Source organism: Peromyscus maniculatus, chromosome 16, assembly GCF_049852395.1.
Source record: "Peromyscus maniculatus bairdii isolate BWxNUB_F1_BW_parent chromosome 16, HU_Pman_BW_mat_3.1, whole genome shotgun sequence".
In the NCBI taxonomy this organism is placed as follows: Eukaryota; Metazoa; Chordata; class Mammalia; order Rodentia; family Cricetidae; genus Peromyscus; species Peromyscus maniculatus.
In genome coordinates this window covers 55,003,666-55,026,236 of record NC_134867.1, presented here as the reverse complement: position 1 = coordinate 55,026,236, position 22,571 = coordinate 55,003,666, and the positions used below count along the sequence as shown (strand labels likewise).

The following is a 22,571-nucleotide window of genomic DNA, read 5'->3' as shown; positions in this document are numbered from 1 at the left end:
CCTTCCTCCCTTCCCCCTTTTTTTCTGTGTATGTGCTGTTTCTGTGTCTCTGTGCATGTCCACACACTTGTATGCATGGATAAGATGACCTGCACTCTGAGTGAATGAATACACTGTTCCTGTCACAATCATTAATTTTTTACTTTAACAGACTCTTCCACCATGTCTAAGAAATTGATTCAGCTGCACATACTCCGCATCAGTTCATAAAACTGTTGCAACATTCCCAGAAGTCGCTATTCATGCCAGTGGGTGGATGTCCTTAGGCAGTGAGCTGTCCTGGACAATTTCTGGAACTTTTTGGGCAGTGAGAGCCACCAAGGTGAACCCTAGAGCAAAGGTAGACAGTAAAGTCTAAAGGGGGCTCCCCGTTTCTAGCCAGAGTTCCTCAACTATAGTCTGCCGCATCCCCAGAGATGAACACATTTAATACTGTGGTTATTTCTAAGGTTAAATGACAACCTACTTCCTCCAGGGAAGGTTAAAGTTTTATAGGCATTATCTAGTTTTTTGACCAGAAAGCTCTAGGAATCACTGTTGCTATTAGCTTGCTGCCTTACTCTGATGAGAAAACAGGTTCCAAACCGAGAGCCTGGATAAAGATCTCGGAGAAAGAGCAGGGTGAGGATTACAGCACCAGTATTTTCACTCTGGAGTCAGAATTTGAGCCTAGGTCTGTTAGACCTCAGGGCTCTGTAATGTCTGTGAGTCCGCTTGCTTGAGTGCCTGACCCGTGACTTGACTTCGGTACACCCTGACAAGAATTAGGCAATGACATTGGCATAGCTTTGTGAGGCCAGGCTCCCTGTAATCCCAGAAGGAAGGAGGGTGACAAACCGTGGGGTCTCTATTAGATGGAATTTCTTCCTGTTATCCCTAATTCTCTCCAGGGTGTCTTCTAGAACTGCCTCAAGATCAGATGGTCAAGACATTGTTAGGGTATTTGGGGCAGAACACACACACACACACACACACACACTTATTTTAGGAAGTTCAACTCAAGGCCTTGTGCATGCTAAGAAGGCACACTATGGCCCTGTATGTTTTTATTGGCATTGACTTCTGACCTTACGGCACACCTATTTAGCAACAAAAAACCTTGCCTCATCTCCATGACTCTCCTAAGCCTCTATCACAGAGTGCCAACTTCTCACAGGCCCAGAGGGCATTCATGTTGGCTTTCCACTTTATGGTCATATCTGTGACTTAGGGGTCTGTGTGAGATTGGGGAGGGGGGAGAGCATTTTAATTAGCACAGGAGATGTGCCAATAGAAACAGAGCAGAGCATTCCCATCCTCAGTTCAGTTTGACAAAGGAGAGAAACTCAAGTTTTCCAAAACGTTTTATCTAGGAGGCTTTGAAACACAGTCACCGAAGATGACCAACATTAGCTTCTTGACACAGGAAGCTTAAACAGCGAGGTAACTATTTGTCCTTCAGAGGCTTTCAAAAGAAGGTAAGTTTTCCAAACAATTAAAACAAGATCAACAGGTCTGAGGAAGCTCCAAGAAAGACATAAGGGAATTCCTAAGACATAATCCACAATTCCTGATATTTCAGTTGCATTTGCCCCGCATACTTTAAATGAAAGCCACGGCGGGGTTCCTTGTAAGAACCACAGCTTTTAAATACGAGACAAAGGATTTCTTTGTCACGGTCACCTTTGGCCATTTTAGGGTGTAGAAATGTGTTGTCAGCCAGCCTTCAGGAATAAACAAGCTCTTCCACTTTCCATTCCCCCAGGAAAGACTAGAAATCAGACACGGATCAAGTGGAGAGGGGCAGAAGGCGGGAAGCCCTCCCCACCCCCACCCTTTTCCACAGCTGAACCTGCTTCGGAAGCCTTCTGTAGGAGAAAGTGCTTGGATCGGGTTTCATGGTGCATACACGACAACTTCCCTAGGCAGAGTGCTAGCTGAAAGCGAAGCTATAATTTCCTAAGTCCTGCTGGTCTGTTCAAAGCATGTTTCCCATGCATTGCTGAGGGGTGGGGCAGTGGCATGGATCGGGTCTCCTTTGTGTTTACTTTCTCTGCATTTCGCACTGGTCATTTGTTGCTCTAGCAGCGAGGATTATCCTCAGGAGGAAGTAATCTGGTGGGAATTACTGAGTTTTCGACCTCTTCCAACCACACACAGTGTTTTCACTTTTCACTTGCTTCTGACCAGGGATCTGAGTGTGTGCTCCCTGGGACCGAGGTATGTTCTGGCTTCTCTACAGATGGAAGCCGCAGATTAGCTGGGAGCTGATAAGAACTTTTCACAGCACAGAGACGCCACACTGGGCCAGGAGGGACTCGGGAGTTTGCTGGAGGCAAGCAAATATTTAAAACGGAGACTGTTCATTTGAGTTTAGATCATGTCTTCCTCTGATGTTGAAAAATCTGTTCTCTTCATGATTCTGGAAGCCCTTTCGGGGCACAAGGTCAGCTGATACTGACTGGTGACTGATCTAAGGTGTAGGTGCTTTGCTTACTCACGTGGATAGGTTGCCTAAAAACCCCGCCCTTAGTCAATATTTGAAAGAATTTTTATTTCATTTCTCCCCTCAGATTGGAATCTGAGCTGACACTTTGTGTGTGTGTGTGTGTGTGTGTGTGTGTGTGTGTGTGTGTGTGTGTGTGTAGCCCAGTGTCTGGGAATGTTTCACACTCTCCTCTTTGGGGATGTATGCTTTGTTGCCTGGCAGTCTTAATTTTTTTTCCTTTCCCTCATGATGCATTTGAATATCCTATTAGTAAATTACCCAACAATCACTGAGGTTCAATGTGGGGATTTGCTCTTTTGGTCTTGTCTATCTGGCGTCTTGTGTGCTTTTTACACCTGTATAGGTTTGTCTGTCCTTAGTTTGGGGAAATTTTCTTCTATGATCTCATTGAAGACCTGGTCTACGCCACTGACTCAGGATTCTTCTCCCTTCTATGCCTATCATTTGAAGGTTTGGTGTTTTTCAGGATCTCACACATTTGAAACTGTATGTTCCTTTCCTGTGTTCTTAAACTTTTTTTTTTTAAATTCCTTGTTTATTTGGTCTAGATCCTCAGCTTTATCATCAAGTCCTCATAGTCTATCTTTTGTGTGATTCATTCTATGTGGAAGGCTGTCATTTGAGTTTCCTAGCTGAGTTATTGGGTTTTTCAATTTCTTCTTCATTTCAGTTTGAGTTCTCTTCAATGCTTTTCTCTCCTGGTTGGATTCCAACCTCAAGTCCTGGAATGATGTCATCATTCCCACCAGCCTCATGTTTGTGTTTTCGCAGGCTCTTGTTCTCACATGGCTCTGTCTTCTTGTTTGCATCGAGCTGTTCCTTTGTATATTCTTTAAGCTCCTTTAATTCTTTGATGAAGTTTATAGTTGCTCTTTTTCTTCTCTTTCTTCCTTCCTTTGTTTCTTTCTCTCTCTTCCTTCCTTCCTTCCTTCCTTCCTTCCTTCCTTCCTTCCTTCCTTCCTTCCTTCCTTCCTTTTTTGAGACAGAGTCCCACTATGTAGCCCTGGCTATTCTGGAACTCACTCTGTAGACCAGGCTGTCCTTGAATTCATAGAATTTTCCTGCATCTGCCTCCCGAATGCTGGGATTAAAATTAAAGGCTGTCAACACTACACCTGGCATTGGTTGTTCTTTTAAATTCTGTGTCTGGGGGTTCACCTAGGTTATTCTCACTGGCAAACATTTCTATAGAACTGGTGGGCTTTGGAGAGAAGATGCTGGCTTGATCTTCCATATTGTCGGTGTTTTTGCCATGAGATTTGGTCATGTGGACTTCTTTTGTTAGTTCTAAGTCTGATGTAGACAGAGCAGGTTGGACAGCAGAGAGGGCATGCAGAAAGTTTAGGTCAGGCTAGACCCTGGAGAAGGATGTCGGAGATCTGTCTAGGTGGAGAGATTGGATGTGGCAAAGAAGAGCTGTAGTTTTTTTTTAAACATTTGAAGTTTTATTATTGAGTGGTTTTGTGTGTACACATATGCGTGTACACACAGGAGTGCGCATTTGTGGAGGTCAGAGAACAACTTTGAGGAGTTGGTTTTCTCCTTTCATCATGGTTTCCAGGGATCAAATCCGGTCACCAGGCTTGTGTGGCAAGAACTTTGACCCACTCTATCTGCAGTTTTGCCTCCAGAGATTCAACCAACCTTGGATAGAAAATAGTTTTAGGCCGGGCGGTGGTGGCGCACGCCTTTAATCCCAGCACTCGGGAGGCAGAGCCAGGCGGATCTCTGTGAGTTCGAGGCCAGCCTGGGCTACCAAGTGAGCTCCAGGAAAGGCGCAAAGCTACGCAGAGAAACCCTGTCTCGAAAAACCAAAAAAAAAAAAAAAAAAAAAAAAAAAAAAAAAAAAGAAAATAGTTTTAGAAAACTATGCCTGTGATGCATATATATTGAGTTCTTCTAGGTTATTGTCTCCTGAATAACACAGTATAAGGACTATTTGCATTGTATTTCTACTGTATTAGGCATCATATGCAGTCTAGAGAGAATTTAAACCTTGCAGGAGGATGTGTATGTGTAGATTCTATGCAAATGCTATCATTGTATACAACAGACTTCAGTAGCTGTGCATGTTAGTATCCTATGGAGGTCCTGGAATCAATCCCCCATGGACACCAAGGTATGGCTGTGTATAAATGCACACACATGGATGTGTTTGCTTGTGTGTGTATATACATATGTAGTCTCTTTTCTTTCACACTGTCTTGATTCTTTCTCTCTTGTGACTGTATTTTGTGGATCGCCTTCCAGTAAGTGAGAAAAAAAAATGCCTTCATTAATATTTGGTTCTTTGTTTCTTTGTGCTTGGGAGTTGGGGGTGACTGTCTTTTCACATATTTACAAGTCATTTGTTGTTCCTCTCTGTGAGCAGCCTCTTTAAGCTCTCTGTCAGCCTTTCCATTGGTTAATGGTCTTTTGTAACTGGCCTCTGAGAAGTCCCTCTTATTAAGGAAGTGAGCTCACTGTCGTGTGTTGGGACATTTCCCCCAGTTGGCCACCTCTCTGCAGTCACTAACCCTTTAGGAACTTAGGTCTTATGTGTTGTTCGGAAAAGCCTTCTCAACTATAAAAAGAAACTTCAAAAATATAGTCACTAACATTTATTGAATAAAAGTAAATGTATCAGCTATAAATCAAGCCGTTGACACGAGTCTCTTAGTCTCCCTAGGTTGTATGTCTTAAAAACGTGTGTCTGTTTTCTGCACAGAGAAACAGGCAGATGGGGTAAATCATCAATACTGGGAAAATGGGCCGGAATTGATGTTGGGGCAAAACTGACTCACAGGAGTAAGTGCTCTATAACGTTTTTAATTCTAAGCTTCCTTTCTTTTTAGTTGTATTATTTTGAGAAAAATGTATTCTTCTAGAGGAACATATTCAATATAACCAAACCTAGCTTCTGTCAGGGACATAAGAGAATTAAAAGTCACATCATATGTGTAAAACAGAAGAGGATCATGCTTGTCCTTTAGGAGTTCATAATTATTGAGAAAGCTGAATGCATAAGGATGATGGGTGAGACCTTATTTGGCAAAACAGTCTGCCAGGAACTAAAGATGCCCACCTAGACCAGCCCCGAGGACACCTGAATAGTATGGGGTGAGTCTAGCCATGGAAGATTTGTGAGATTATGACCAATAGGGTTTTCCTTACCAGTATGAGACCCTTAATGCATCAAAGTAGGTTTTATTCGACAGTAAACAAAACATTTTATCCTCAGGTTTCCAGCTTTGGCCTTCTTTGATGCATTGGGTCACATAGCAAGTGACTAGTAGGGGAAATGGCCTGATAGGCAAGATTTTTAACAGTTTTGTTTTTGTCCGAGCCTAGACATTCATTTTCTTTCAGTCTGAAACCTTCAGTTGTATAATTTAGAAGTAGCCAAGATGTTCTATATGATTCACACTGCTTCCAACAAAATGAAAAACTAATAGTCTCCACAAAGGAGAACGCCAAAGTTCTGTGATTTTGAAGTGCTGTGCTGAAATAGCGGATTATTGGAGGTGAGGGAGTTATAGATGCCATAATTTTATTCTTACCATTGATACCATTCTGTTGCTCTGTGCTCTTGGAGATGCAGTAGCAATATGGAAAAAATAAACCTAACTTCCCAAAGAACAACATTAACAAAATTAATCAGTATGTTCCTGTGCATGTGTGCATGTCCCTGTGTGTGTGTGTGTGTGTGTGTTTGTGTGTGTGTGTGTGTGTGTGTGTGTGTGTGTGTGTGTGTGTGTAGATTTGGCAGGATTGGCTGGCCAGAAAGCCCCAGGAATCCCCTCATTTGTGCTTTCCTAGCACTTGGATTTCAGGTGTGGGTTCTGGGGCTTGAACTCATGTCTCCAGGCTTGCAAGGCAAGCACATTGCCACCGAGATATCTCCCCAGCCCAGCCTAATCATTTTCAAAGAAGGTAAAGGCATTCCTGTCTTTTCTTTGTATGCTCACGAATAGCAGTGATCCTTTGAACGATAGATAGTGCATGTATTGACTTGGTTTGCATTTTCAGTAGTATTTTGATTTGATGAACTGGAGACACAGTAAGTCTCAAAACATGCTGCGCTAAAAAATATCCTGTCAGAGACTGAGAAGATAAACCACAGCCTGGGAGCTATCCTTGCCAAAGACATGTCTGGTGATGAACTGTTCTCCAAAATATGTAATAAATTCTTAAACCTAAATAGTAAAACAAAAAAAAAAATGAGCAATCTGATTAATAAAGGCCCCAAACCTAGGAAGACAGCTCACCAAGGACAACAGGCAGATTTCATAATGGACTAGTTCATAAATCTAATGCATTCTTTATAGGTTTTGGTGTGGAAGCAGAGAAGTCATTTTTTTTTCTGGAATAAATTACCACCATGATCCATATAATTCCAGTTTTAGTGAGCATTATTAAAATAATAAGAGAGATTACCCAGCCAGAGATGGACTGGGCTCCCTCACTCTGCTCAAGGACCATGTCAGATAAACAAGATGGCGTCATGGCCCTCCACTTAAATGAGTTCTGGGCATCTGGCCATGGCCTGAGACAGACATGGCTGTTCCCACTGACCCCTCGGACTTTGCCTTTCACATTTCCTCCTCTTCCAGCCCCTTCCAGTCTTTTTCCTGTTTCTCAAATTTATGGAGCCAAATTCCACACAACAGGATGTTTAAAATAAGATCCAAACAGTTTTCTGAGACACAATAGATTGATGGCACATTTTAAAATGCACAGTTGGATAATTTCTGCCATATGTGTGTACCCATGCAACCATCCACACTTTCTAGAAAAATGCGTTCTTCTCTATGTCTCTGCCTTTGCATCCTCAGGAATCCACGGATTTTCTTTCTATTACTGTGGCTGAGTTTGAATTTTCCAGGATTTAATGTACCCTTTTATGTTGGACTTATTTCATCCAGCATAATGATTTTGAGATTTGTCTGTGTGATTAGATGTAGCAATATCTTGTTACTTTTAATATTTTACTTACACAGTATTGGGTTGAGTAAATTATAATTCCTTTTGGTTATGGATACTTACATTAGTTTTCAACTTTTGGCTACCAAAAGTAAAGTCCCTGCATTTGTAAACAAGTCTGTGAATAGACATACATCCTTCTATTTTTTTCTAGACAAACATCCAGGAGATCTGCCTGGGTTGTCATAGATACTTCAACTTTTAACAGAATATCAAGTAGCCGGGCGGTGGTGACTCATGCCTTTAATCCCAGCACTCAGGAGGCTGAGCCAGGCCGATCTCTGTGATTTTCAGGCCAGCCTGGTCTACAGAGTGAGATCCAGGACAGGCACCAAAACTAAACAGAGAAACCCTGTCTCGAAAACCAAACAACCAAACAACCCCCCAGAATATCAAACTCTTCTAAGCGATGAAATCATTTTGAATTTCTACAGTCAGTGCTTGGGAATTTGAACAACTGTACATCTTTGTCAGTACATGGTATGCACAATCATTTTGGTTTTAATTATTCTAAGAGTTATAGGTGGTAACACCATTTTTAATCCATTCACCCACTCCTAGCTACTCAAGGATGGCCTTGAACTTCTGATCCTCCTGCCTCCACTGCCCCAGTTCTGGGACCACAGGTGTGCACCACTACACTCAGTATGATGTGGTGGGGACTGGCAGCAGTACATTGCACATGCCAAGTGTCCCCCCCCCATGTATGCAAAACCTGGGGCTTTGTTCAGGAGTTGTTTTTTTTTTTTTTGTTTGTTTGTTTTTGAGACAGGGATTTTCTGTGTAGCCCCATCTGTCCTGGAACTCACTCTGTAGACCAGGCTGGCCTCAAACTCATAGAGATCTGCCTACCCCTACCTTCCAAGTGCTGGGATCAAAGGTGTGCACCACCACTGCCTGGCTGTTCAGGATTTTTTTTAAAGGTTTAAAATTTCAGGAAAGTTGTTATATAATTGTGACTGCTATCTGAGTTTGATTCTATTCATATGACCTGGAATTACTGTTTTTTCCCCCTCTGTACTCTCTTTTTTGGGGGGATGGGGTTGGAGAGCAAATTGGTTCTCACTTCCTGCAGGGGAATTATCTACCTACATCATGTAGTTCTTCAAGAAGAATCTGTCTTTTGCTCCTTGCTTGCTATCCAGTCTTTTATCTGTACCTGGACAAACTCATGATATTTGTTTTGTCCTGTCTTCTTTGTTTTGTTGGTTAATCCCAGGTCTGGTGATTGGCTCTTTCCTGTTGGCTCCCATACCCCTTTGACATCACTCCTCAGTCTCTACAGAGTGTGTACTTGTCTTAATCTGGGTAGGCTATGATGGCAAAAGTACTCCAGATTGACTGGCTTAGCATTCATTTCTCACAGTACTGGAGGCGGGGAGTGCAAGGTAAAAATGCCGAGGGACCTGGGTCTGGGGAGGAGCCACTTCCTCGTTTATAGACACCCCCCCATCTCACTGTGCCCTCACATGATGGAGGGGCGGGGTGTGCTCAGGGGATACCCAAATGTTCAGTTCTGTTGAAATAGTTTTCTTTCTCTATTAAATAGTTTCAGCTACTTTATTAAATATATGTTGACTTTTGTCAGTTTTTTGTTTTGATTTTTATTCCACGTTATTGATTCATTAATCTTTCCTTACACTAGCAACACATTGTCTTGATTCCTTAACTGTGTAGTCAATTTTAAAATCAGAACGCAGTGGAGTGGGGCCTGAAGAGATGGCTCAGCAATTAAGAGAACTTGTTGCTCTTGCAGAAAACCTGGGTTTAGTTCCCAGCACCCATGTGGTAGCTCATAGTTGTCTGTAACTCCAGTTCCAGGGGATCATACACAGACATACATTAACAACAACTCATATACATGAAATAAAAATAATTTTTTTGGCATGACCTATGCTTCTGTATTTTTTTTAAATTATGTGTTTTGATGTTTTGCCTGCAATGTATGTCTGTGTATTACACATGTGCCTGGAGCCCAGAGGCCAGAAGAGGGTGTTGAATTTCCTGGAACTGAAGTTACTAATGGTTGTGAGTGACCATGTGGGTCATTGGAATTGAATCTATGTCTTTGGGAGAACAGACAGTGCTCTTTACTATTGAGACATCTCTCCAGTCAAAAATAAAGCTTAAAAAAAGAGACTTCTGGCTTACTTTTTCTTCAGAATTTTTCTGTCCCAGGTTCTTTGCATTTCCCTGAAAACTTTAGGACCATCTTGCCAATTTCTACTGAAAATGGTGGATAGGGTAGAGAATGGGAAGGAGTTACTTGTGGGAGGGGAGGAGTTACTTGTGATAAACAATCTTTTGATCCACAGACACAATTAAATCCATCCCTTTATTTAGCTCTTCTCTCAGTAGTGTTCAGGAGTATATAGGTTGTTGCTAGCCTTTACAAAAGCAAAAAAAAAAAAAAAAAAAAAAAAAAAAATCTCCCCAAAGTTTGTTTCTTCAATAAATTTTTGCTTCTACATAGAAATATTGAATTTTTACATTGTTCTTTTATCCTATGATGTTCTAAATCCAAAGATAATGTCTAAGAACTTTGTGTAGATGTGTTATAATTTTCTGCATGTTTTAAAAATAGTATCTAAAGCTGGGCGTTGGTGGCTCACGCCTTTAATCCCAGCACTCTGGAGGCAGAGCCAGGTGGATCTCTGTGAGTTCGAGGCCAGCCTGGGCTACCAAGTGAGCTCCAGGAAAGGCGCAAAGCTACACAGAGAAACCCTGTCTCGAAAAACCAAACAACAACAACAACAACAACAACAACAACAAAAAACAGTATCTAAGTTCTTCCTGAAGAACTTTTCTTTAATTCTTTTTCTTCTTTAACTCTTTTTCTCTTCCTTTTTCTTACCTTATTGCATTGGCTCATACCACTAGCAACCGTACAGTAGGAGTAATAGGATAAGGTATGTTAGCTTTGCTCCTAAGCACAGGTGTGTATTTACTATGTCACCAGAATGTGTTGTTACTCATAAACTTTTTAGTATATGAGCCTTTTATAATATGACAACCCTTCCTGTTACTTTATTTGCTGGATATTGGTCATGAATGTATTGTGAATTTCTGGCAGATGGACCTTCTCTAGCTGTTGATTCAGTTATGGTTTTCTTCCATTCTTTCCTCTGTTAATACAGTTCTTTATTTAAAAAATGTTAAGCATGGGATAAATTCCATCTCTGTATTGTAGAATTCAGTTTGTCAATATTTTGTTAAGAATTTTGGAACCAAAAAAAAAAAAAAAAGAATTTTTGGACCTATATTTCTGAGTGATAAATGGCCTACAATTTTCCTTTCTTAAAATGCTGAGTCCAGTTTTGATATCAAGGTCTTATCTGCATTTTTGAAAATTGAAGATAATTTTTTCTACCTCCTGAAACAGATATTTTAAAAAATAATCTTCCTTGGGTATATTTGAGGTTCATTATGTTTTTTTGGTAAGTGTATGTACATGTTCCTATGCGTGTGTGTGTGTGTGTGTGTGTGTGTGTGTGTGTGTGTGTGTGTGAAGACCAGAGGTCACTCTTCAGGTATTGTTCTTCAGTCTTGGTCGTCCAACTGTTTTGAGACAGGGCATCTCTCCAATTAGGCTACACTGGATGTACAGTGACCCCTGGGGTTGGGACTACGTGTACCGGCCACCGTGTCCATGCCTCCCTTGGGTTTGGGAGGTTGCACTCAGGTCCTTATGCCTGCAGAGCAAGCGCTTTACATAGACCGAGTCATCTCCCCCGCCCTGATGCTCATCATATCTTATTTCTCCAAAGTCTGAGAAAGAAATTTGGACATTCACCTAAGTAATTTCCTGGGATGTTTATCTGCTATGTAAAATATATTTATGAGTACAAATATTTTGCAGCATCTATAGATTTTATTTATCCACAAAGGGTAACTACATGCCTTCCTCTAAAGCCTACATAGACACTTTGGGTGTCTACAAGTACCACTTACGTGTGTACCTAAGTTCTGGTCGAGAACAAGACTTATTAAGATGCCAATCATGAATAAGCACTTTTCACATTATATCATAAACGAGGGTGCCCCTGAATATGTAAATTCTCACAGGCATCACACTCCTTGTGGGAGCTGAGTTTCTAAGGCTCCTTGAAGACAAAGCTTTCCTTCAGGGCTATTGAGGTGAATTGCACTCACTTGCACCTCCTTTTATTTTCTCCAGTCCCCTTTCCTCTGGAGTCTAACGAGCTGTGAAATGGCTGAAAGGAAGGTAAACAGCACCCGTGGAAGAAAAGGCTGGGCTTTGATTTAGACACAAATCGGAAAGCTGCATTTCAAAATCGTTGAAAACAGCCATTTCTCGGATTTCCACTTCTTTGATGCATACAAATGTTGGTCAGCTTCTAGTTTTCATTCTTTCTTAGTTCATCTTGTTATTGCTGGGACAGCCACATATGAATAAACACGAGGAATCGGATTTGCGTATTGGAACTCGGAACCACAGAACTGAAAGTCAGCTCAAGCAAATTTATTGAATTAGTGCCGTGAAAGGCATATTGTCATGTCTAAACTATGTATTCTATTTGTGCTAGAAAACGCCCGAGTCAAAAACACCATCAGCCTCTTCTATTAGGAGAGAGTTAAGACAAATATTTATATTCTAATTTGAACTTTTGGAGGCTAAGGAATGAGGATAGGACCTTGTAAAAGCTAAGAATTTTCTTTCTCAAAGGTCCAAGCTTGAGCTACATCTTTGGAGTGTGGATCAGACGCCAGGCGGTTGATACCAGCAGGGAGGGCGCCCGAATTGGACCTTGCTGAACCTGGAGTGCCATTGCCAAAGCCAGCTGTTGCTTCTTGAGGCCCTTTAAGATATAAATACAACATTCTTTCCCTTTGTATCACAATTGAGCTTTGTGCTTTTCACACACTGATAAAAATAAGACTCGAAACACTCTGTGATGAAGTTCGGAAAGTAATCACTCTGCTGGCCAGACAGAACCCTGAAACTAGAGGATGGGAACTGAAAAGAGGGAGGGCTGGTAGGGGTATTTCTGTTTCCTTTACATAGAAAATGCTTCAGGAGGAGTGTGGAGATGATGTTTTTGTACAAATAAATTCAAAAAAATGTTTAGTTGGCACATTTTTTTAGTCGTTATGATGAGAAACAGATGGAGGTGCTGTCAAATATGAACTGCTATGGACCCCAAGTATGTGTGTAAATATTTAACTAGGAAAACAGTCACACACAGGCTTCTTGGGAGTAACCTGGGAAACAGGAAGCCACAAATTATAGGTCTGAAATTTGCCATGCACGGTTTATGAGTTCAGCTAAGTAGAACCAAATGAGGAGACTGGGAGTTTTATAAATAGCTCATGATGTTTTGGTTGAGGAGAAGGGGAAGGCTCAGAGAGGAAATTAGTGTACTTTATTCCAGTTCCAATCAGTACATTAAATTATAGCCAGAGTACCCAGAGTGACGTGATAGGAATTTTGTCATGTATTTACATTTCAGGTGTATTGTTTATGACCTCATGCAGGGAGAAGTGGTAGGGATCAGTGTTTGTCCTCAGGGTCTAAAGCTTGTTCATGTGGCAACGGTAGATCTACTGATTCATCCTGAAAAACAGGAGGTGAGGTGACTTGTCCAACACACCAACACACATACACACACGTGTGCACACACATGGACACATCCATACAGGCACACACACAAACACACACGCATATGCACATACACACAAGTACATGCTCACATGCACACACACTGCTTACACTCTGGTGTGGGACACACTCAGTTTTCAGATCGTGAGATAGGCTTTTGTTTATGGGTGGAGCCGAGGGGAAGGCATTGGTGACATCAAGGGCCTGCTATGTGCAAAATATGTGCCATTTAGTAGACGCACTCTGTAACTGAAGGTGGGAATGAAGGCAGGTTGTGCCGCCCTAGTCTGTGTCTTGTCTTCTGGAGGGGAAGAGTCAAAGGCTCTATTTAGTTTCTTCACTTTCAAGTTCAATTTCAGGCTCGTCATAACAGCCTTCTGTGACTGTCTTCTGTGCTTTACATGACATCATTGACCTATGGCCCTAATACAGTGCTGTGTATGGGCCATGTATGTTGTTGTATGTTGTATGTTGTTAGCTTTGTCAAAGGTACATTTGTGGAATCCACATGGTCACCAAGAAAGGATGCTTCTCTTTGTGCCCATCACAGTTACCCATGTCGCCCTTTCCTCTTACCACAGGGGGACTAGTGTTCTGACTTTTCCTCCATACAGTAGTCTTGAGTAGCTCAGAACAGCATGTGGCTGGCACCTCAGAACACATGCTCTTAGGTATCTGGCTTCTTGGCTCACTGTGTGTAAGGGTAATTCAAGTCATCACATGGTTTGTCAACAGTAGTTCCTTTCTCTTCCCACCGTGTCCCTTCATATGAATCTGTCACACTATATGATTCTCTTCGTGGACATTTTGGTGCTTCCAGTGTCAGGGTATTTAAAATAACATGTGACTATGCATATATACACATGTGTATATATACTTTTTTCCCCCCTGAGTTAACACTAAAGGACAGGACTGACGTCACATGGTTATGAGATTCCCTCAAACATTTGAAACAATAGTTGCAGCATTTCACACTCACATGAGAGATGTAAGAGAGAGGGCTTGAACGACAGCTGAGAAGGTTAGTGTGCCTGCTGCCCAAGCACAAGGACCTGAGTTTGGATCCCAGCATCTGCTGTGGGATGTGGAGACAGAGGATCAAGGTGGAGGTATGGCTACCAGCCTGGCTCTGAGTTCAGTGAGAGACCCTGTCTCAAGAGAATAAGACAGAACTTAAGAAATCAGAGCATCAACTTCCTCTTCGGGCTTCTACCTGTACCCATGTACATGGAAGCACACACGCACGCACGCACGCACGCACGCACACATACACATGTACACACATGCATGAATGAACACACACATACAAATGTGTAAGAATGATGGTTGCTTTGTGTCCTACCAACCCTTTTTGCCACTAGATGGCCTGTGTGGTGCTTGGTCATGGTTTTATTGTGTTTTTCTCTCATTACTGAATCCCATTTCACATGCCTACTATCTATTTGTGACTCTTGTGAAATATTATTTAGATTACTGGCTTACTTTCAATCAGTATACTTATTATTTTATTATGTTGGTGAAAGTGGTTTTTTAATATTTTATGTTTATGAGTGTTTCTTTCTGGTGCCTATAGCAGGTCAGATCCCCTGTAACTTGAGTAACAGACAGTTATGAACCACCATGTAGGTGCTAGGAATCAAACCCTGGTCCTCTGGAAGAGCAGCCAGTGTGCTTAACTGCTGAGCCATCCCTCCAGCCCCATGGTTGGTGAAAAAGTCTGCGTGTGTTCTGACTACATATTCTTTGTCCAAATCTATAGAGAATTTCACATGTGAGTTTTGTATGTTTCATGGACATTTCCTCCTAGTGTGTGGCTCGCTTGCTTGACGAGTGTCACTTTGATGAACAGATCACAGCCTTCTCCTTGTCACTGAAATGCTCTCATGCTTCTGTTGGCAGTTGGAATCTGACGGCATGTGTGTTTCAGACTCTTTCCCTTTGGTTCTGTTGTGAGATGCATTGCCTACTCTGGTGTTCACATTGTCTGGATTATTCTAGCTTTCGGAGAGACCTGTCAGCTTTTCTTAGCCATGCTTTGAAGTTTTTAGGACAGTTTTAAGTACTTTGCTAGATTTACCCATAAGCATTTTATGCTTTTTGGTGCTATTGTAAAGGGATTATTTTAAATCTCACTTTCCATTTGTTCATTTCTATTATTTGTAAATATTATTATTGTATAGAGTGATTGTTACTAAATTCATTTGTTATTTGAATAGACTGCAGGTTTCTTTGAGTTTTTATACGTTAATGTAATAGTTACTTTCTTTGTTGCTGCAATAAAATATATGACCAAGGCAACTTAAGGAAGGAGGGGCTTGTTTTGCCTCATAGTTGGAGCAGAAGTCCATCATCGCAGGAAGATGTGTGAAACAGCTGGCCACATTGTATGCACAGTCATTGTGGACACTTACATTGTATCCATAGTCATTGTGGACACTGACATTGTAGCCACAGTCATTGTGGACACTGATACTGTATCTACAGTCATTGTGGACACTGACATTGTAGCCATAAGTATTGTGGACATTAACATTGTATCCAAAGTCACTGTGGACACTGACATTATAGCCATAGTCATTGTGGACACTGATGCTGTATCTACAGTCATTGTGGACACTGATACTATATCTACAGTCATTGTGGACACTGACATTGTAGCCACAGTCATTGTGGACACTGATGCTGTATCTACAGTCATTGTGGACATTGAAATTGTAGCCACAGTCAAGAAACAGAGAAAGACAAATGCTGGTGCTCAGTTCACTCTTCTCTTTTTATGATGTCCATGACTCTACCCCATGGAATGGTACTGCCCAGATCTAGGGTGGGTCTTCTACCCCAATTTATCTAATTTATGCAATCTCTCACAGACACACTCAGAGGTTTATCTTGTGATCCTAGATCCTGTCAAGTTGAGAGCCAATATCAACTATCATAGCCCATAACTTTTTTTGTATGAATAAAGACAATATTAGTTTGCTTAGTGTTGTTTCTTTCTTTCTCCCCCTTTTTCCTCCCTCCCTCCTTCCTTCTCTACATCTGTTTCCTTCCCTCTCCTTTCCCTTGCTTTGTTGGGGGGTGGTGGTGGGGTGGTGGGTGGGTCCTGAACCCAGGATGTTGAGTATGCTAGGCAAGTGCTCTACTATGAGCTACATGCCTCGACTCTTATTGATGTATTTTATGCACTTTACTTTTATTTTTGCATTGGCTAGATTTTTAGAACAATTCTGAATGGAGGTGCTCAGTGGTAGGGCTGCATACCAGGGTGGTGCTGCTGACTCTGTGGGTGAATGGCCAGTCTTGCACCATTCAGTATGATGTGGAATGGAGTTTTAGTGATGTAATTTTTCAGGTTATAGGGAGTTTCCCAGTTCATAATTTTCTGTGAGCCCATTGCATTTTTTAAATCACAAATGAATATTGGGCTTTATCAAATGCATCTTTTAAATCTACTGAGGTGATCCTAAGATTATTTTCTTTCTTTTTTTTTTTCAATCATTGGGCAAAACTATGCCGATTGTTTTTATAAGTTAAACCTGCATTCTGATATATATTACCCTTTAAACATACCACAGGATTTAAGTTGGTGATATTATAAGAAAATTTTTGTGTCATCATATATTAGTATTGTTTGCCTACAGTATTATTTTCTCATAATTTTTCTCCTGATTTTGGTAACAGGGTCTCCTAGTTAACTTGATACAACTCCGAGTTATCCCAGAGAGTCTTGTTTAGAGGATTGCCTTGATCAGATTACCCTGTGAGCATGTCTCTGGGACATCTTCTTGATCAATCATTGATGTAAGAGCCCCAGATCGTTGTGGGTGGTACCACCCTTAGGCAGGCATTCTGGACTGTGTAAGGAAGCTAGCCGAGAAGAGGCTAAGGAACAAACCAGTAAGCAGCATCCCCTCATGGTTTCTGCATCAAATTTCTGCCCCATTTGAGCTTCTGCTCAGCATTATTTGCATATTCATGAAACTGCACTCAGTTGTTTCATAATATCTTCCTTCATATGAGCCTTTAAGTTGGTCCAAATACATCCATGTCAACTTTCCCGATGGCAAGTTGTGAGGGTGACTGTCAGGTCTGCAATAAGAGAAGGGCCAGATGATAGACTGGGCTTCTCCTCCAACCTAAAGGAAAGCAGGAGACTGCAGGGCCCCTCCCCAGCCTTCAGGAACGGCTCTCAGCTGCAGGAGAGCAGACAGCTCATGACCAGACTGGCTCACTGGAGCCCTAGGTGATGGGTGACCATGTCCGGTGAGAGATGCCTGTGTCAGCACTCCAAGATGCTTTTGGTCACAGTGTTTATCATGGCAAATGAAAGCAAAGTAAGATGCAGGGTTGTGCTAGCCTCAGAAGGATAGCTTGACAGAGTTTCTTCTTCCCCAGCTGGAACACAGAACCTAACACATGAGATATTTTAGGAGTCAGTTGAGCAGAACATAGAATTAATTTCCCTGCATATTTCTGAGAGTATTTTGGGAAGCAACTGGATGAGTATATATTCTTAAATTATTATGTATTATACTTAAAGTTACTTGTATATATTTCAAGTATTAACATTTTATCATTTTTATTTGTGTTAGTGTGGTATACAAGTATTCTGTTAAATGAAATTCTATATTCAGGCATTTCTAAACTGTGATAACATAATCCTTTCTTTTATATGACATACTTAATTGGATGATGATATATTTGACTTGGTGGTAATACAAAATAATTTGGATATGGTATTCTTTTAATAGACTTTCCCCAGAATTATGACTGCACACATGAATTCCAAAGTTCCATCTGAAATATCAAATATATTGTATAAATGTATTATTATTTAAAAAATTTCACTTCTTCAAATTGATGGCCTATGTTTGGGGAACTTATATTAGTCACCTTCTAGAACATTATGGTAATCCCTCATGCACCTTCCCTTTCTTAGCCTTATATTTGTGGATGCAATATATGTTTTTGATCATGTGATTAGGGGGTCATGCAAATTCTTACAGAAAGGCAATGCTTAAAATAGAAATTTACTTGAAGACTGACATGAGCATCAGGCATGGCATGCCACGCATTCTGATTTCTATACAGAAAAGTATTGTTTGTAGGGCTTCTAGAGGGATGGTTCATCTGGTGATGTGCTCACTTCACAAGCCTGCAGACTTGAGTCCAATCACCCATGTCAAAAGCTAGACTCAGTGGTACATACATGTTTATGAGTTATGCAAGTGTTCTATTAAATACTCGGGACTGGGGAGGCAAAGACAGGAGAATCGCTGGAGATTGCTGGCCAGCCAGCCTAGCTAATCATAGGTCCTGGTGAGATATTATCTCAAAAAACAAGATGGATGCCTCTTGAGGAATGGTGGAGGCTAAGGTCTAGTCTCTACATATACACACATACATACTTGCAGCTGAATACACAGAGCTCCCCAACCCACAAAAACCATACTTTGTTGGAGGTAAAAAGTGGGAAAGGAAGGGTCTTGTTTGAACCCAAGCATCTGAAATTCAAATATAAACTTAATTTGAAACGATTTATTTATCTGATTATGTTTGAATCATCTCACAATCTGTTTTCTCACTGAATGGAGGGTATAATTCTTGTCCAAGAGGAGAGAAAATGTCCCTGCTAGAGGGCAAGGGTGCTTACCTTTTCTAAGGAGAGCTTATTATCCATGTAATCCAACCAGCATTTGACTAAGTGCTACCTAAAACAGAATTAGGACTTTGGACATGTTGGGAGTCTGTATTCCGGCATTTCTAAGCTCTCATAACCGTCCTTTCACTTACATAAGATACGTAATTGGAAGACAGTATATTTGACTTCTTCATGTTGAGGAATTTATGGTAATCACCTTCCAGCACATTGTTGTAATTTCTCATGCATCTCCCCTTTCTTGGCTTTGGAAAGTAAATTTGTAGGTCTTAAAAGAGTTGAATGACTGGCAAGAACCAGAGCAGTTCTCTCATGAAGCTTGATCAGTGGCAAAGTCAAAACACAGCAGTAACTAAAGGGGCTTTAGTGGGGAGGACTTTTTAAAGGTTTATGTATTTAGGTATCATTTAGGAATGATAAAGAATAAAGAAGAGATCAACTAGAGAGGGATTATATAAAGCTATAGCATGCCAGGATGGAATAATCCTGCCTGGGACAATCTCCCCAAATGGCAATGACCAAGAAAGAGATTCCCAGAGACTCAGCTATTTCTAAGAGAAATGATCAGTGGCCCTCAGATCACACTGGGTCTGACCCAACAGTTAATAACCTATGTGCCTTTAGGTATTCTACTCCGCAAAGCAAGATGTGCTAGAATTGTAGAAGTGACAACAGAGCCTTGAGAGTGGCATGGCATAGGACAAAGCTGTGAGCTGAAGAATCCGCTGAGTTCACAGAAGACATAAGCGATGTTCATGTTTATTTATAAAAAGTGACTTCAAGATTAAGGTTAAAATAAAAAAAAAAAAACCCTACATGAATTGAAGGGGTTTTGTTTAACTTGGGTTAAATTGGTTTCATTTAATTATACTTATAAAAAGATGCAAGGCAGAGAAGGGACAATACATCTCTGCTCCACATAAGTAGGGTAGGGGTAGCCCCCAAATGCAGAAGAGGGGTTGGTTTTCCCTAGGAAGAGAAGTGGGACAGGCAAGTAAGGACAGCCACTGGGTCCCCGTGGTGCAAACACAGGATGTTTCAAGGCAAAACAGGGGGAAGGAGGGGCTGACTGGATGGTTGGAGTTAGAGCTGATTTCTCCATTGGTCAAGCTCCCATTGCCTTTTAGACACTGGGGTAGAGAGAATGCATTGTGAGCTCTGTCACCGAAGAGCAGGAGGACAGACATAATCCTTACTCTGCAGATAAATCCAATTCATGACATTGACAAAGTCCATCTATTATGGAGGGGTTCCAGATGGCTGCAAGGATGTTTGATGCAGTTAGACTTTATTACCAAGCTCAGGTGAATCTGCTCTCAGGAGATGGAGAGGCATTAGGTATATAATAAATGTTAGTTTTTCTTTATTTTTACTAATTACATCGTTTAGAAGATACAGTGTTGTAACAAATGTTGAGTTTCTTCTTCCTTTTCAGTGACGTAACAAAACTCTTCATGTAAGATGACTAAGAGCTTCATAAGGGAGTTCCATTTTTTCTTTTCCCCCTTTTGTTTTTCTCTGGATAGCCCTGGCTATCCTGGAATTCCCTCTGTAGATGAGGCTGGCCTTGAACTCACAGAGATCTGCCTGCCTCCGCCTCTCAAGTCCTGGGATTAAAGGCACATGCTACCACTGCCCAGCTCCTCTCTCTCTCTTTTTTTTTTAAAGCAAATACACATACTTAAATTTTAAATATGAGCGCTATGTCCACAGAAGGCCACGTAGCCATTTTTAATAGATGTTTCTGTGTAGCTAAGGATATGAAAACATTCACAACCAGACAACACTTTAGACCATTTATAACTACTAACCCTTTATGAATAAAAGGTATCGGAAGGTATGTTCTCTCTTGCTGTCTGTAGTAGGAGCTGCTGTGTTTCTGATTCCCCTGTAGCATCCACCTCCAAACTGCTGACCAGCTCATGCCTGCATTCAGATGAAGTTCGCCTCAAAGACACAAAGGCACTGCGAGTTTTATTGGTTCATATAACTTTTTAAAAAATGAAACAGCAAATAATAGGTGGGCTTAAATCTATATTAAAACATTTTCTTAACTCTAAGACAGACAGACAGACACACACACAGACAGACACACAGACACTAAAGGCAGGCTTTGCTGAAGAAGTCGCATATTCTTTCAGATATCTGAAATGGGGGTGAAACATACATTATCCTTTGTTCTCCATGAAATTTCTATCGGTGGCTGGGGGAAGAAGGTTGGCTTCTGGGTAAGTTTGTAAATATGAAGATGAATTAAATAGTAAATATTTCAAGTTGAGCCTTCATTGAAGTACCTTGGGAAGGATTTAAGCAAGTCCATTTCACTCTTTGGGTCCTTGAGTTGTTCTCATTTTTCTCCGCAGTCCACTACTTTCCCTTACTCACCCCCTCACTCATACCCTCCCCCCAAGATATGCTGGATGAATATTGGTAACCTTGAATGACAGCCTGCCTGTGCCTTTTGTCTTTGCAGTGGTGGAATCCTTGTGGGAAGTATGTGTTTGTTTGCTTGTTGTTGCTATTTGTTTATGTGTAGTAGAGAATGCTGTTTGAGAAGGTGCTCATATGCAGTCTTACACTGTGTCATGAGTAGTGGAGAATGCTGTCTGGGAAGGTAGCTCAATGTGCATAGTCTTACAGTGTGCCAACAAGAAACCATGCTCTCACTCCAAAGAGAATCAGAGTTGGTGTATTCTGAGCCAAGTAGAGTGATTGTGGTCTGAGAGGACAGATTTAGGTTGCCCAGGAGGACATATTCCACAATGGAAGACATAAATCAGTGCATTTAACAAATGCGTTGGTGGAGACATCATGTAGGTGGGTTACAGGAGATCAGAGAAAAGTCTTCAGTAGGTTTCAGATGCTATCGGGTTGTCAGGAGTTAATATATTCCAGAAGTTTTACCCAATGGTAGGAAGGATGCTACTTTGGATACAAAGGTAGATCATCAATATCTTTGAAGATGTTTGGGCTCAAGATCATTTTGGCTTTAGTATGCAGCATTCCAGCTGTATAAGATCACAGAAGGAAGTTCTAATTGGCCAATCAGCAGGCAGGATGTTCAACACAGGTTGAACATAGGTTTCAGGGCTGTCAGTTTATACCACAGCATTTAGCACAGAAAAACAGTTTTATGCAGTTAGGAATGCTTTCTAGTTTGTTTTTGATGCGTGTTTGTGGCATGGAGCACGGTACAGGCTGCAGGGGAGATGGGCTGTGTAGTGAGACTCGTCTCATATAAGGGAGATCTGTAATAGAAGCAAAACCTGATAGTGCAGTGTTTGTGACTATCCTTATAATTTGATGAAAGAAAGTTGTAGACGAAATTCTAAACGCTCTTATTAAATAAGAAACACAGAACCAAATACAGAGTTAAAACCCCAAGAGATCAGAGCACTAGCGAATAGCCTTTAGCTTACCACTCGCTGCCGTTCTTCCCCTGAGAGAGAGAGACCTTCTCCTGTGTGACCTGTCTTTTTATTGCCTTTCTGTTCTACCTTCTCATTGGCTCTAAACCGAACCACATGACTTCCTCGTCACTGCCTGTCTATACAGACCTCCAGGTTTCTATGGTTGGTTCTGGGATTAAAGGTTCGGGTCACCACTTGGCTGTGTCCTTGACCACACAGAGACTCCGCCTGCCATGTGATTGGATTAAGGGCATGTGCCACCACCGCCAGATTTCTGCTAAATGGCTTGCTTTTAGCTCTGATCCCCAGGCAACTTTATTTATTAACATACAAATAAAAATCACATTTCAGCACAAATAAAATATGACCATAGAAAATTATACTGCTTGGGTGAAGGTAGACATGAGGTTGAACATGACAGAAGTAGATTGG

General features: G+C 41.3%; 1 protein-coding gene across 6 annotated transcripts in view; it reads left to right on the top strand.

The window, feature by feature from the left end:
* The window catches only part of Ipcef1 (interaction protein for cytohesin exchange factors 1), a 159,780-nt gene that overhangs the window by 9,135 nt on the left and 128,074 nt on the right, over nt 1–22,571 (top strand). The window lies entirely within an intron of this gene.